Consider the following 15,415-nt stretch of genomic DNA (forward strand, 5'->3'; position numbering starts at 1 on the left):
ACAGCCCTCAGCCTGTCCCTGGGCCCGCAGCTCACCTGCTGGCCTGAGGCCAGAGGGCCTGGAGGGCCCCAGGGAGAAGGCTGTGACCTGCTTCTCACTGTACTTGCCGCCGCGAGGACCACTGCCAGGCTGACTGTTGGCAGAGCGGGACCTCTAACCACTGCCCTACGGGTCTCGCGCTAACGGTGGCACACTAATGGTTGCACTAACGGCTGCGCACCCGCTCCGCCCCTATTACAGGCTGTTCACTTAGCTAGCTGCTGTCTCTACTCCCTCTGATGGCAAACAGGGGACTCTGAGACACTGAATTTTATCTGCCCCTGTTTCCAGCAAACTCGTCATCAACTTTCGTCTCTCTCTGCACTCCAGAAACAAAAAAGGCCTGGTAAATTTTATTAATGCTTTCCTTAAAAAAGAGTCAATATAAAATTAAAGCAGAAAAGGAGGCTGAACTTTGGTAACACAGTTGGAGTAATTGGTGGCACTGGCAGCAATGGGAGAAGAGATTTAGTTAATTTTCTGTGGTTGTTAATTATTTGCTAATCTCCTGGTGATGGAAGCTGCACATTTTTTTTCCGAAGGAAGCAAGAAGCTGCTGGACTTCTAGTTCTCCTGGCAGCAACCTGTCACAAACCAAGGATCTGGGGAATCTTCAAACCACCCCATGATCCCAGTGGGACATACTTTTGAAGGATGTTTAGTGGTCAGTCATGAGTGTGGCAAAAACTGACAAGCAGGAAGCTTATGTGTTCAGTGAGAATAACATTTTTGTCTCCAAGAGATGTTTCATTTTGAAGATGTGTGGTACCACCTTCTGCTGAAAGCACTGGTTCCCCTGTTGAAGCTTGCTAGAAATTACAACGATTTCGATTCAATTCAAAGCTTCTTTTATTCTCCTAAGAATTTCATGAAGCTTTCTCACCAAGGGAACCCACACTGGAATTTCCAGGAAGAAATAGTTTCTTAATATAATTTTTCCCAATGGAACAGCATATTTTATAGGACGGATGAACTCTGACTGTTCATAGTGGTATACTCTGGATTTTCCAGAGAGCTGGGTAATCAGTCAGCTAGATCAAACCCAGGAAATACTGATGAGTGAGCTTGACCCAGAAGTTATGGACTAATTTTACGTGAAAGATGGTGTTACTGCAAAGATGTCATTAATGAGAGTAGAACTCGTGCTAGGTTCTGTCATTGATGTCACACAGTTCAATCCTTGTGGGTAGTCAGTGAGTGGAATGAAATCATAGGGAACTTGCTGGGCTATTCACGCCACTCCAGAACCAGAATTTTCTCAGGTAGCTTTGAAACAAACTTCATATGAACTCTTATAATGACCTGATTAAGAAAGTTGTGGGGTTTTATGCCAGGAAAATTTTTGATTACCCTGTTTGTCAACAGTGCTTTCTTTGTCCCACAAGATTGAAAGTTTTAAATGCCTTGATTACCAGAGGAGTGCTATGTTCAGTGATTACAATTTTGTTTTTACCAGTTTTGCTAAGAAACGGTAATAACAGCAGAATTAAGAAAAATGAAGTAAAAATGCAAAAAGAAAACGTATAGAAGAAGGTGATGGCTGGGCCCGCAGCTGATACTGAGGTCCATGCTTTCTACAACCACTACCTTGTAGTTGCAGAAAGCCCTAGATGTGATGACAGTGTAATCATTTTGGATTGTATGCGTTACTATACCAAGGAGTGAGATATCTTGCATGAATGGTCTCTTGTGTGTTTAGGTATTCTATACCACTCTTGCTGTGAAACTGAAGTGCATATAGAAAAACCCGTTACTATATGAAACTTTATAACACTTGTGAAAACAATTCAGTTTGGTTTATGCACAGTGTGATATTTCTCCAGGTATCAACCAAAATTTCCCATAGACAGAGGTTTTGTCCTCATTAGGTGTTGGCCTCAGCCTAACCATCTGGGATTGTTCTATTAAATTGCGGTCAGAATTTGTACATTCTAGTTACTGTTACTTTCTAGAATGTATTCTCTACTAATGTTATTGAAACCAATTTCTACTTCATACAGATGTTTTTCGTATACCAATTAGTTTTTCTTCCACGAATCAAGTCCTCCTAAGAAAATGATTGCAGTTACTCATTTTTTGTATTTTACTATTTTAACATTATTGCTCCTTACATTCCTAGTCCTTTAATTGATTTTTTTCTTACCTGGGTGTCTCCCCTGCACCCCTCAAATAAAGCAATACACAGTTACACTGTGGATTTATACTAATCTTTTTTTTTTTTAGATGTTGGGGGTAGGAGTTTATTAATTAATTTATTTTTGCTGTGTTGGGTCTTTGTTTCTGTGCGAGGGCTTTCTCTAGTTGCGGCAAGCAGGGGCCACTCTTCATCGTGGTGCGCGGGCCTCTCACTATCGCGGCCTCTCTGGTTGCAGAGCACAGGCTCCAGACCCTCAGGCTCAGTAGTTGTGGCTCACGGGCCTAGTTGCTCCGCGGCATATGGGATCCTCCCAGACCAGGGCTCAAACCCGTGTCCCCTGCATTAGCAGGCAGATTCTCAACCACTGTGCCACCAGGCAAGCCCGATTTATACTAATCTTATACCCCATAGGGGAAGCTGGGGTAGATCTTGGGCTTAATATTCATTTAAGGTTAAGAGAATTTGGCTTCCTTGTAAGTGGCATGGGCTCTTTTGGAAAATAGTGACAAAATAAACTTCATTAGTTGGTTATCAAGGATGACCCATAGAGTGTTGTAGATTGGGATGTAGATGTACTGACATGACTGTACAGAAACCATTTGCCATCCTGTGCTTCCCAGTATATGAGATTAGCTTCTCATGAGCACTGTGCCTTTACTAACGTGTGAAGTAGTGGTATGCAAGGATTTATTTATTTATTTTTATCACCGAGTTTATGAGCAGGGAGATTTAGCATAAAGGCTGTACTGGATTCAGTAAGTCAAGCTGGCTTGGATCATTCACTTTAAGTTTTACATTAGCAGCCATTTCCATGAATTTCCAGTGACAGTTTCTTGTAAACTTTGGTTTAAAGCAGAATCAATGTCTTTTTCACCTTGTGACTTAAAATCCTGTGACTTTGTGATGCATATGATAGTGTTCTGACTTCATCTGTGTCTCTCAGTGTGATGTTCCCTTCACCATGGCTTCATAGGATCAAGTGAATGACTGCTAGAATGAGAGCTGTCCAGGTTATTCAGATATATACACAGGGAAGCAGAATGGTCTTCATAAAACATAACATACAGAATTCCGATAGTCAGTTAGAAATGCCTGGAAATATAGGCTTTCAAGAGTTAGCATCTTTTAGCTATGTTTGCAGATATTGTGGAATTTGAGCAGCCAAGAGAACAGCAAAGTTGACTAAATTTTGTATTTCTTCTTGTCCTCAAAATGTTGTTTTGATTCTTTTTGGGTTGATGCAGTGATGTTTTGTTCCTTCTGTATTTACAAATGAACCACACTTCTTTAGTGTTTCTAAACAAAAAATCTACTTTGCTTGAAATCAAGTGGCTGGAATACTGTTTTGACTTAAGCATGTTATTGATTGAAAGTTTCACTTAAGAAGCTTTCAATCGATGTGATCAGCTTGATTCTGTAGTTAGCACAGAAGTTAACCTAATTAACTTCTGTAGTTAGTTAACCTAATGTTTCAGTGTCCTATTTTGAGGACTAATGTTCAGAGTGAATTTTTTTCTTGAACAAAATCCTAGTAGATATCCTAGTAGGTATGATAACATTTGTTGGCTCAAAGTCTGATTTTTTCCTAACAGGTTCAGGAATTCTATCTAATGTTGAAAAACCGCACACATTGGTATGCAGCAAAGCCTAGAAAAGAGAAAACTGTAGATTGAATAGCGATATAAATTAATCTTAGTATTATTGAAGAGGGAATTTTTGGTACCATAATTTCTCCCCTCATGGTGTTGGATTTAAATCAGTTGAAATATATTTCTGTACCACAATTTAAGTGTCAGTTAAAGTTTGCTCAATTAAAAAAAAATACTCACGAGCTTGTTTTCTCTACAGTGGGCAGAGTATCTTATCTCTGAGTTGTGCCCAGTGTGGGATGCTCATGGAGTCCTGCACATCCATTGCTGCCGGTTACTTATTAGCTATGAACACTTTCCCGCCTAGCTTCTGAGGTAGTGCTTATTCTGTTACAGGAAGAAATGATCCTATGTGAGAGACACTGGTGGTAGCAGAGCTTAGGGAAGGGTGTGGTAGAAATCCAGAAAGTGGGCATGGTCTTTAGGACCCAGGCCCTGGAGAGTAGGCAGTGGAATCCTCGAGACATAGGATGCAGAGGTGCTAAAAGCAAACCTCACTTCATTGATTTCATGTTTGTACCTGTCCTGTGAGCAAGATCCCAGGCTGAGCATTGTGAGAAGTGCCTGCCTTCAAGGACTCACCTCTCCTGCAGGGCCGCTGAAGTGGGACTTATGCCAAATTTGTATTTGCAACAGAGAAATGTCCCGTGTACCTGTGAATAGCATTGGCCGTCAGTTACCTTTGGAAAGGGTCTGTCCCAGAGGAGGCTTACCTTTCCTTTGTGAAAGGAATTCAGAAGCAGAGGGACAAAGACTTCTCCTCACCCCAAGTGGTCTCCTCAAGCCCCGTGGCTGCTGACACCTGGGCGACAAGGGTGGATTGCCTCTGGAGCTCACAGGTGGGCCGGCAGCTGCACTGACAGGGCTGATGGGAGTCAGGCCCTGGACCACAGGCCTGCGAAGTGCAGCCCCAGGAGTGGGGTTGGAATTCTAGTCTTCTGAGGATCCTCTGCCTGGACTAGAGAAAATCCTTGTAAAATAGACCATAGGCAGATGATCTCAATAAAGTCTGTAAAATGATGAGCCTTTTCTATACGCTTTAGCCTGGCCTCCTTGTCATTTTGTATCATGCAAACAGGAACTTTATTGTATACAGGCACACCTCTTTTACTGCACTTCACTTTATTGTGCTTTGCAGATATTATTTTTTTTTTAACCAATGAAATTTTGTGGCAACCCTGCATTAAGCAGAGCTATGAGTGCTGTTTTTTCCAACAGCATTTTCTCACTTCGTGTCTCTGTGTCACATTTTGGTAATTCTTGCAATATTTCAAATGTTTTCATTATTATTATATTTGTTTTGGTGATCAGTGATCTTTTTTTTTCCAGGAAGAATTTTATTATTGTAATTTGAAGTAGAGGATCACTCTTTATAAATTGTTATTGTAGTTTCAGGTAGCACTTACTAATGGTAATTCTTTTTTTTTTTTTTTCATCTTTATTGGAGTATAATTGCTTTACAGTGGTGTGTTAGTTTCTGCTTTATAGCAAAGTGAATCAGTTATACATATACATATGTCCCCATATCTCTTCCCTCTTGAGTCTCCCTCCCTCCCACCCTCCCTATCCCAGCCCTCTAGGTGGTCACAAAGCACCGAGCTGATCTCCCTGTGCTATACAGCTGCTTTGCACTAGCTATCTACCTTACGTTTGGTCGTGTATATGTGTCCATGCCACTGTTACCATTGCAATTGTTTTGGAACTCCACGAACCGCACCCATATAAGACAGTGAACTTAATCGATAAATGTGTGTGTTCTGACTGCTCTACTGACAGTCGTTCCCCCATCCCTCTCCCTTTCCTCTGGCCTTCCTATTCCCTGAGACACAACGATCTTGATATTAGGCCAATTAACAACCCCACAATGTCCTCTAAGTGTTCCAGTGAAAGGAAGAGTCTCACGTCTCTCACTTTAAATCAAAAGCTAGAACTGATTAAGTTTAGTGAGGCAAGCGTGTCCAAAGTCAAGATAGATCTAAAACTAGGCCTCTTGTGACAAACAGCCAGCCAAGTTGTGAACGCAAAGGAAAAGTTCTTGAAGGAAATTAAAAGTGCTGCTCCAATGAACACACGAATGATAAGAAAGTGAAACAGCCTTATTGCTGATATGGAGAAAGTTTTAGTGCTCTGGGTAGGAGATCAAACCAGCCACAACATTCCCTTAAGCCAAAGCCTAATTCAGAGCAAGACCCTAACTCTCTCTCTCTCTTTTTCTCTACACATGCGGGCTTTCTGGGGAATCAGTGGGAGGGAGGGAGTGTGTACAGAGCCTGCTCTATCCACTGCTGCTGGCTTTATGTGCCCGCAGCACCACCCTTGCTGACAACACCCTGGCTTGCCCCTCAGGGAGCCCGGGGAGGCCACAGCACCAGGGCCCAGGAGGAGGGCATGGCTCCTGCCTACCTTTCCTGCATAACCCACTTGCCCACTGCCCCGCACATTCACAGGGGAGCTTCACTGTACTTGAGGGCTGCCTTGGTTTCCTCATCACTTTCTTTTTCATCTTCCTCAGTCCTAATTGTCTTTAATTCCATGAAGGCCTAGAGAGGTGAGGAAGCTGCAGAAGAAAAGTCTGAATCTAGCAGAGGCTGGTTCATGAGGTTTAAGGAAGGAAGCCATCTCCATAACATCAAAGCGCAAGGGGAAGCAGCAAGTGCTGATGTAGAAGCTGCAGCAAGTTACCCAGAAGATCTAGCTAAAATGATTAATGAGGTTGTTATACTAAACAACAGATTTTCAGTGTAGACAGAACAGCTTTCTACTGGAAGAAGGTGCCATACAGGACTTTCTTAGTTGGAGAGGAGAAGTCCATACCTGGTTTCAGAGCTTCAAAGGACGGGCTGACTCCCTTGTTAGGGGCTAATGCAGCTGGTGACTTTAATTTGAAGCCAGTGCTCCTTTACCAATCTGAAAATCCTAGGGCCCTTAGAATTATGCCCAATCTACTCTGCCTGCGCTCTATAAATGGGACAACAAACCTGGGTGACAGCACATGTTTTGTTTAGTTTTTTTTGTAAATTTATTTATTTTTGGCCGCGTTGGGTCTTCATTGCTGCGCGCAGGCTTCCTCTAGTTGCGGTGAGCCGGGGCTATTCTTCATTATGGTATGCGGGCTTCTCCTTGCGGTGGCTTCTCTTGTTGTGGAGAATGGGCTCTAGGTGCGGGCTTCAGTAGTTGTGGCTCACGGGCTCTAGAGTGCAGGCTCAATAGTTGTGGTGCTTGGGCTTAGTTGCTCTGCGGCATGTGGGATCTTTCCAGACCAGAGCTCGAACCCATGTCCCCTGCATTGGCAGGCGGATTCTCCTGGTGACAGCACATCTTTTGATAACATGGTTTACTAAATGTTTTGAGCCCACTGTTGGTCTCAACAGTGGGCTTAAAAAATTTCTTTCGAAGTATTACTGCTTATTGACAATGCACCTGGTCACCCAAGAGCTCTGATGGCAATGTATGAGATTAATGTTGTTTTCAAGCCTGCTATTGCAACATCCATTCTGAAGCACATGGATCCAGGAGTAATTTTAACTTTCAAGTCTTATTATTTAAGAAATACATTTCACAGAGCTATAGCTGCCATACATAGTGATTTCTCTGATTGATCTGGGCAAAGTCAATTGAAAACCTTCTGGAAAATATTCACCATTCTACATTAAGAACATTCGTGATTTGTATGAAGAGGTCAAAATGTCAACATGAACAGGAGTTTGGAAGACGTTGATTCCAACCCTCATGGATGACTTTGGAGGGTTCAAGACTTCAGGAGAGGAAGTAATTGCAGATGTGGTAGAAACAGCAAGAGAACTAGAATTAGAAATGGAACCTGAAGATGTGATTGAAATAGTACAATGTCATGATATAACTGTGACATCTGAGGAGTTGCTTCTTATGAATGGGCAAAGAAAGTGGCTTTCTGAGATGGAACGTACTCCTGGTGAAGAAGCTGTGAAGATTGTTGAAATGACAATAAAGGATTTAGAATAGTACATAAACTTAGTTGGTAAAATAGTTTCAGGGTTTTAGAGGATTGACTCCAATTTTGAAAGGATTTCTACTGTGGGTAAATGCTACCAAACAGCACTGCATGCTACAAAGAAATTGTTCATGAATGGAAGAGTCAGTTAATGTGCAAACTTCATTTTTGTCTAATTTTAATAAATTGCCACAGTCACTCCGACCTTCAGCAACCACCACCCTGATCAGTTAGCATCTATCAACGTCTAGGCAAGACCCTCCACCAGCAAAAAGATTGCAAGTTGCTGAAGGTTCAGATGGTCAGCATACCCTACAGTATAGGGTAAGCATAACTTTTATATGCACTGAAAAACCAAAAAGTTTGTGTGACTCACTTAATTGTGATATTTGCTTTGTTATGTGGTCTGGAATGGAACCCGCAAAATCTCTGAGGTATCCCTGCATTGATTTTTATTTCTAATCCCTAATAGCAACTAGTATAATATTCTGCACATTAATTCTGACTAATGGATTTATCTACCTTATTTTTGGTGAAAATTGTTGCTCCATGAGAGTATCTGTTTAGGTTTTGAAAAAGACATTAGGTATTTTTCTTTTGTATACTATTTGATATGTATTTTATGTAACGTATGTCAGTAATGAAGCCCAACATAAAAATGAACATCAGTGAACTTACCACATAACTTGAGAGGCTGTCTTTGTGTTCTTCCCAGGTCTCATCCCTTCCTGCTTTGAAATGCTGAATTTTGTGCTTAGTATATACCCATAATTGTCTCATATATGTCTGTATCTCTAAACAATATAGTGCCTGGATTCTGCAGATACTGGCTTTGTTTGGGAGAAAGTGGTACAGTGGTTACCAATAATGGTTTTGGAATCAAACTGATTGTGTTGCAATCTCAGATGAACCATTTCCTAGCTATGTGGTCTTGAATGCATTATTTACCCTCTCTGAACATCTACAAATGGCAGTAATCCTTCCCACCTCATCTCCCTCCTAAGGTTGCCCTGAGGATTTAATAGAATAAGAAATGTTAAGGACCATGTACATTCCTAGTCCATGATTGACCCTCACAAATGTTACCTCCTTCCTCCTTCTGCCTCAGACTCTCTGGGAACTCCTGTGAAGCACATTCAGCCCTTCACCCTTCACCACTGGCACCCACTCCAAGATACCAGTCTTGAAACAACAGAGAACAAGAAACCTGTGGAATGAACAAGGGCCCCAGGCTGTATTTACAGTCCTTAATCTGTCCACACAGGGAAGACAAATGAGGCAGACAGCGGATAGTGGGTGCCATTACCGGATCATTAGTTAGCAACTTGCTTGTCCTTGACAGGAAATCGTTAATCATTTTCATATGAGTAGAGAACTGCAGAACCTTATATCTGTCCTCCCTCATTCTGAACCAGTGTGACAGATGCTGTTGTCCTCACCAGAGTTTTCCCTCCCACGGTGCCTTATCAAGATAAGTGACCGGGATGCTGCTGCCTTGTGATCTGCTGAATGCAAGAGCCTGAACTCAGAAGAGGTCCAGGGCCAAAGGCTTCCAGAGCTGGAGAGCCATGCCAGGAACCCAAAAAGATAAATTAAGACTTCTGGAACAAGATGAGAAGATGAATAAACTATTTTCTTTGAGAATGGACACAGTGTTCCAGAAAAATCAACTTTAGCTGCCAAAGTAACCCTTTTAGAGTTCGCAAAGAGCCTCATCAGGGCTCCCACATGCGAGCTCATGCTCACGGGTGGCGTATGAGGCTTCACAGTAATCGAGTGGTGCAAGGTTACTGAGCTCCTAGCACAAAGGAGGAACCAGAGGACCAAAAGGCAATAGTGTCCAAATGAAAATATTTAGTAAGAGGCTGATTTGCATTTCAAACCAACATCTGACTGATTCCAAAACTCAGGCCTCCTCTATGACACCATCTTGTGTTCCTCAGCAGGGTGACAGGTCCCTATGAACAGGACAGCCTCTGGTCAGTAGTGTCTTAACCACTGATTGCCTGCTGCCTTTAAACACCCACAGGTTCTTTGTGCTGAATAGATGTTGCATGACACATCTTTGGCCTTTTTGCGTGTATCTAATCTTAGAGGCCCACTGTCTCTTGTTGAAATGATTTCAGATTGGCTAAGGTTTAAAGGCAATGACACATTCATTGTTAGAAGTGAGAGGGAAGTCCACATTTTCCCCTATGCTGATAAGGCAGAGAGACTGTCTCAACCAATTCATCAAGATAGGAGACTTTCAGGAAAAGGACATGGCTGAAAGTTCTAAAAGCAGAAGGAAGGAGGCTTAGCAAAAAGAAGTAGGGGAAGGTGTCTACGTGGAATCTCCCATCTAAGTTGATAGGTAACGGCCATGAGATACCAAGGAAATAAGCAGAAAACATTGTTTTGAGTCCTCAGGTCTTGGCAGGAGAAGAGAAGACTTCACAACCTGGAGCTGGGTAGTCAGGTGATTGGGTTTCTGTACTTCCAAGAGCAGCCTGTGCAAACTGCAGCGCCTGGCCCAAGTTGTGGGGAGGCAGCATGGTGACCGAGGCTACAGTTGAGTTGTTTCCTCAACAAGAGACCTAGGGTTGGATGTGACTATTGTTTTTGCCAATCCATTGTGCTTAAGGTGAGGGGCACATGAACAATATTTAGGAAACATCTTAAATAGCCTTAGATTTAAAACTAAAATTATTATCACAAAATCATATGTGATTCTTATTCTCTGATAGAATTAAGAACAAATTTATTGGTATCTGTATCTAGAGAGTATTGGTATCTAGAGAGTAGATATTCAGATTAGGGAAACTGAGGTTAAGCCCTAAGCTACAATTTTTTTCTTGTTTCACTTGTTCCTCACCCCTTCCACCCCTGCTTTAACTGCCCCCTCCCAATGAATTATTTAAAAGAAAACCCAGATATTATATCATTTCATTAATAAATGCTTAACTATATATTTCTAAGAGAAATGGGTTATTTTAAAAAACATAACAATTTTACCATTATCACACTAGAAATATGAAAAATAATTCCTTAATATCATCTAATATCCAGTCATTGCTAAAATTTCCCTGATTCTTCTCGCACTAAAACACTGCACTATATATATATATATATCAACAAAAAGTTCACCCTCCTTCTTTTTTCCCTTTGTTATTTATTTGTTGAAGAAATTGGGTCATTTGTCCTGTAGAATTTTCCACATTCTGCATTTGCAGGCTTCACTCTGTTGTGCTTTTCCTCTACCTTGTTTTGTATAAGTTAATAATTAGATCTAGAGGCTTGATTAGATTTGGATTTTTTGTAAGACTATTTCCCAGTTGGTGCGGTGTCTTTCCTATTGCATCTCATCAGGAGCACTGGAAGGCTGGCACCTTTTTTTCCCCCTTTCAGGATGTGAAGATTCATCAGTGGACGCAGGTGATATCAGCCTGATCCATCCAATAATAAGTTTCTCATCAACCTTGCACCCAGTGGATTTGGCAGCTATTGATGAATATTGCCAGGTTCATTATTTTATTAAGGTTGCAAAATGGGGGTACTCTACAACAGTAATTTCTCTGTACATTTATTAGCTGTAATTATTCTATAAATAAGAACTTTTGGTCATCAATTGGTTGGTTTCCCTGAAAGACAGTTTATACAGGAAAGTCCAGATACATTATTTCCAGTTATTTACCAGTTTTCAGAAAATTCTTTGGTGTTCTAGCAATGTCCAATGTGACCAATGCAGTCTTTTTTTTTTTAATCATTATTGATTCACAGATTTTAGCTTCTTTGATATAGTTCAACTCATTGTAGGCATTGTTCTTTTTGATGCTTAAATTGTCCCATCCTTGGCCAATGAGAATTCTTTCAAATTGGCTGCTAGGTCCTTTTGACATCTCCTTTGTAGTCTTGGTTAGCTTCCTTGCTTTCTGGTATGATATGATAGTCTAGAATCATCTCAAACATTTTCTGCAGAGACCTGAATACTAAGGTCTGCATGCTAGGGGTTATTATTGCTACTTGGTTTTCACTGCCTCTAGTGAAATTTTTTCAGTGGAAATATATTTTTTCACTGAGTTCAAAAATACATATTTCTTTTTACTTAATAAGACAAATACACAATGACCATATATGCATGGGTTTATTTCTGGGCTCTCTATTCTGTTCCATTGATCTATGTATCTGTTTTTGTGCCAATACCATATTGTTTTGGTTACTGTAGCTTTGTAGTATAGTCTGAAGTCAGGGAGTGTGATACCTACAGCTTTGTTCTTTTTTCTCAAGATTACGTTGATTATTCGAGTTCTTTTGTGGTTCTATATAAATTTTAGGAGTATTTGTTCTAGTTCTATGAAAAATGTCATGGGTATTTTGATAAGGATTGAATTAAATCTGTAGATTGCTTTGGGTAGTATGAACATTTTAACAATATTTATTCTTCCAATCAATGAACATGTGATGTTTTTCCATTTCTTTGTATCATCTTCAGTTTTCCTCATCAGTGTCTTATAGTTTTCAGAGTATAGGTCTTTGACCTACCTGGTTAGTTTTTTCCTAGGTATTTTATTCTCTTTGAAACTATTTTAAACAAGATTGTTTTCTCGCTTTTTTCTGAGAGTTCATTATTAGTGTATAGGAAAGCAACAGGTTCCTGTATATTAATCTTGCATCCTGCAACTCTACTGAATTCATTAATTATTTCTAATAGTTTTTTGGTGAAGACTTTAGGGTTTTCTACATATACTGTCATGTCATCTGCAAGTAGTGACAGTTTACTTTTTCCCTTCCAATTTGGATGCCTTTTATTTCTTTTTCTTGTCTGATTGTTGTGGCTAGGACGTCTAATACTGTGTTAAATAGAAGTGGTGAGAGTGGGCATACTTGTCTTGTTCCTGATTTCAGAGGAAATGCTTTCAGCTTTTCATCATTGAGTGTGATGTTAGATGTCAGTTTGTCATAAAGCAAATGACTAATAAGTGGAAATAAACATAATTAAAATGGGTGATAAATAATGTAAGGAAAAAAGGAGCAATCTAAAGGGAATCTAGAGTAGAATGAGTGGCAGAGAAGGCCTTCCTGAGGAAATGACCATTAAGTGGGTGACTGAAGGAGGAGTTGGGGATAGGCCAGGCAAAGATGTGGAGGAAAAACATGGCAGGAAGAGTGAACCTGATGGGAAAAAGTGATGAGGCAGAAGAAGGGATAACATTTCAAGTAGTGAAAGGAATGTGAGGCTAGATCTTGTGAGCAAAAAGGAGGGTGACAAGAGATGTGATGGGAGGTGTGTGTGAGGGGCAGGTGACAGCTGTCTGGTGGGACTGGGGACTCAATCCTAAATTAAAGAGGATGCCACTAAAGAGTTTAAGCAAGTGGTGTGATCTAATTTATTCTTTAATATATCATTTCAACTTCTGTGTCCAGTATGATTTGGGAAGTATAAGAGCAGAAGCACTAAGACGAGCAGTGGGGATGATTGATTGCATACATCCAGGAAATTCATGACAGTGGCTCAACCTGGGGTGGTGGGGTGGAGATGGAGAAGAGAGAAAGAGGTTGAGCCCTTTGAGAGGTGGAATAGATCAGAATTATTGGATGGAAGGATTGGACTGGATGAGAATGAAGAAGGAGGTCTCCAGAATAACTCCTTGGTCTTGAGCACAAGAAACTAGCTTACTGATGGGGACATTAAAAGAGCATCAGGTTGAAGGTGGGAGAGACCATCACTCTGGGACATTTTGAGATGACTATGAGAAGTGGAGATACAGGGAAGTTTGTCTGAGTGAATATACTTGAACCTCTGAAGGTATCAGTCTAGAGGTTGTGGACAGCAACAGGACAGGAGGACCTTACCCAGGGGAAGGGAACCAAGTGAGTAAAGAGGCTCTAGGACTTAATCTGAGGAACTCCAACCTCATGGGCTCCGGGCGAATAAGGTGCTGGCCAAGAAGATGGGATTCTTTTTAGCGGTTGCAGGAGTAAAAATTAATTTTCCTTAATTTATATTCACAACATTTCAGAACAAAAGAGATCCTAGAGATATGTAGTCTGCCTCTCGCATTTAGTAGAAAATAAAAGAAGTTGTAGAATTCTGGAAGTTGTAGAAGTCTACTGCCTTCCAGCCCTGTACAGATAGCCTGACTCCTGGAATAACACTGACCTCCACACCAAAGGAGGAAGTAATCATTTTAGTTCTGTCCATGATTTGTCAGTGATTTCATCAAGATATATTTCACACTTAATTTTTTTCCATCTCCAAAATTAGTGCCGGTCCTTACTAATAGCTACTTTTCTACGGTGATTCTAACTCAAGGTAGAAAAATTAGCTTGCAAATGCAGAAAAAAAATGAAACGAAAAGTTAAAACTATAAAGTGGCTCTTAGAAGCCCTTCTCTAAGGTGAAAGATGGTTATCTCCTCCCTGTTCTGCTAGAAGCACTATGGCTCTCCTTGAACATCACCACAGTCGTCTTTGGAGCAGTTTCTTTGAAGCTACTTGCAGGTCTTACTGGTCTGAGAATTGATACTACTGATTATAGCAGGCAGATGCAGCTATACATGACCATCGTTAATGCTGTTTGCATTAGGTAGGATTAGGTAGGATTGCACTTCTTGGTTGCCTTGTGGTTGTATGAGGCCATGTGATTCCTTCTGGAGAATGAGTTATGATTGGAAAGAGTGCTTTACCTCCAGACCAGAGCTTTTAATTGTTGATATGAGATCTCCGTAGTGCTCTTGCCCTCTGCAACAATGACTGGAATCTTGGAAATAGTGGCCACCCCCTCAGGCTGGATTGTTGAGTGACTCTGAGGAGCAGAGGCTCCTCGCTAACCCAAAATGGGCATGTGGCATGAGAAGACATGGGTCTTTGTTATATTAAGCACTGAGATTTGGAGGTTGTATGTTACTGCAACATAACTTAGTCTTATGCTGACTGATACCTGGTTATTCTGTTGTCTGCTTTTCAGGGGCTTAATGGGCAGCCTGTATATTTAGCTCTTCAAGGAGACACAGATACTTCCATTTTCCCTGATTCCTCAAATGCACTTTACACACCAAGGAGGAGGGAGGGTTGGGATACACCATGGGGATCTTTTCTTCCAGTAATAAGTAGACTAGATATATAGGCCTTCCTGAAAGAAGTGGTCTAAGGGAGGAAGAAGGCTCAAGGAGTGAAAAAAGCAAACAAGCAAACAAACAACAGAAATCTTTGCCATCAGGAATGGAAGAGGAGAGGGGAGATGATCAGGGCGTATGGGAACCACACAGTAGGGACCAACCCCCAGAATGATTGTGAAATTTTCATGGAGTCCACATACTGTTTCTTGTTACTTCTTGTCTCTTTTCCCAAAAGGAGCTGGAAAAACAGTAACCCACTCCATATTTGGTAAGAGAAAGAACAGATCTAGCAAGAGTAAAAGGCAGCAACATAAATTCCTGGGATTTGAGATGAGTAGGGCTTTCTCATACAGAGGGATGACTGGAACCTAACTACCAAGAGGGTGAAGAAGTAGGAGTTCACAGCCACCACAGCCCCTCCATCTCTGGGCCTCTAGCTTCTGAGAGAAAGCCCAGAGGTCAGGTGCATCATTTGTCAGATTACTTTCTGATGTTGAACAGGTGCACTCACGCCCAAAGCCTG

At 41.2% G+C, this 15,415-nt stretch overlaps 1 pseudogene; it reads left to right on the top strand.

The window, feature by feature from the left end:
• Window positions 1-553: 553 nt before the first annotated feature.
• Window positions 554-1,529, top strand: LOC137208490 (S-adenosylmethionine decarboxylase proenzyme-like; annotated as a pseudogene).
• Window positions 1,530-15,415: the final 13,886 nt, after the last annotated feature.

The sequence above is a fragment of the Pseudorca crassidens genome, chromosome 16, assembly GCF_039906515.1.
Source record: "Pseudorca crassidens isolate mPseCra1 chromosome 16, mPseCra1.hap1, whole genome shotgun sequence".
In the NCBI taxonomy this organism is placed as follows: Eukaryota; Metazoa; Chordata; class Mammalia; order Artiodactyla; family Delphinidae; genus Pseudorca; species Pseudorca crassidens.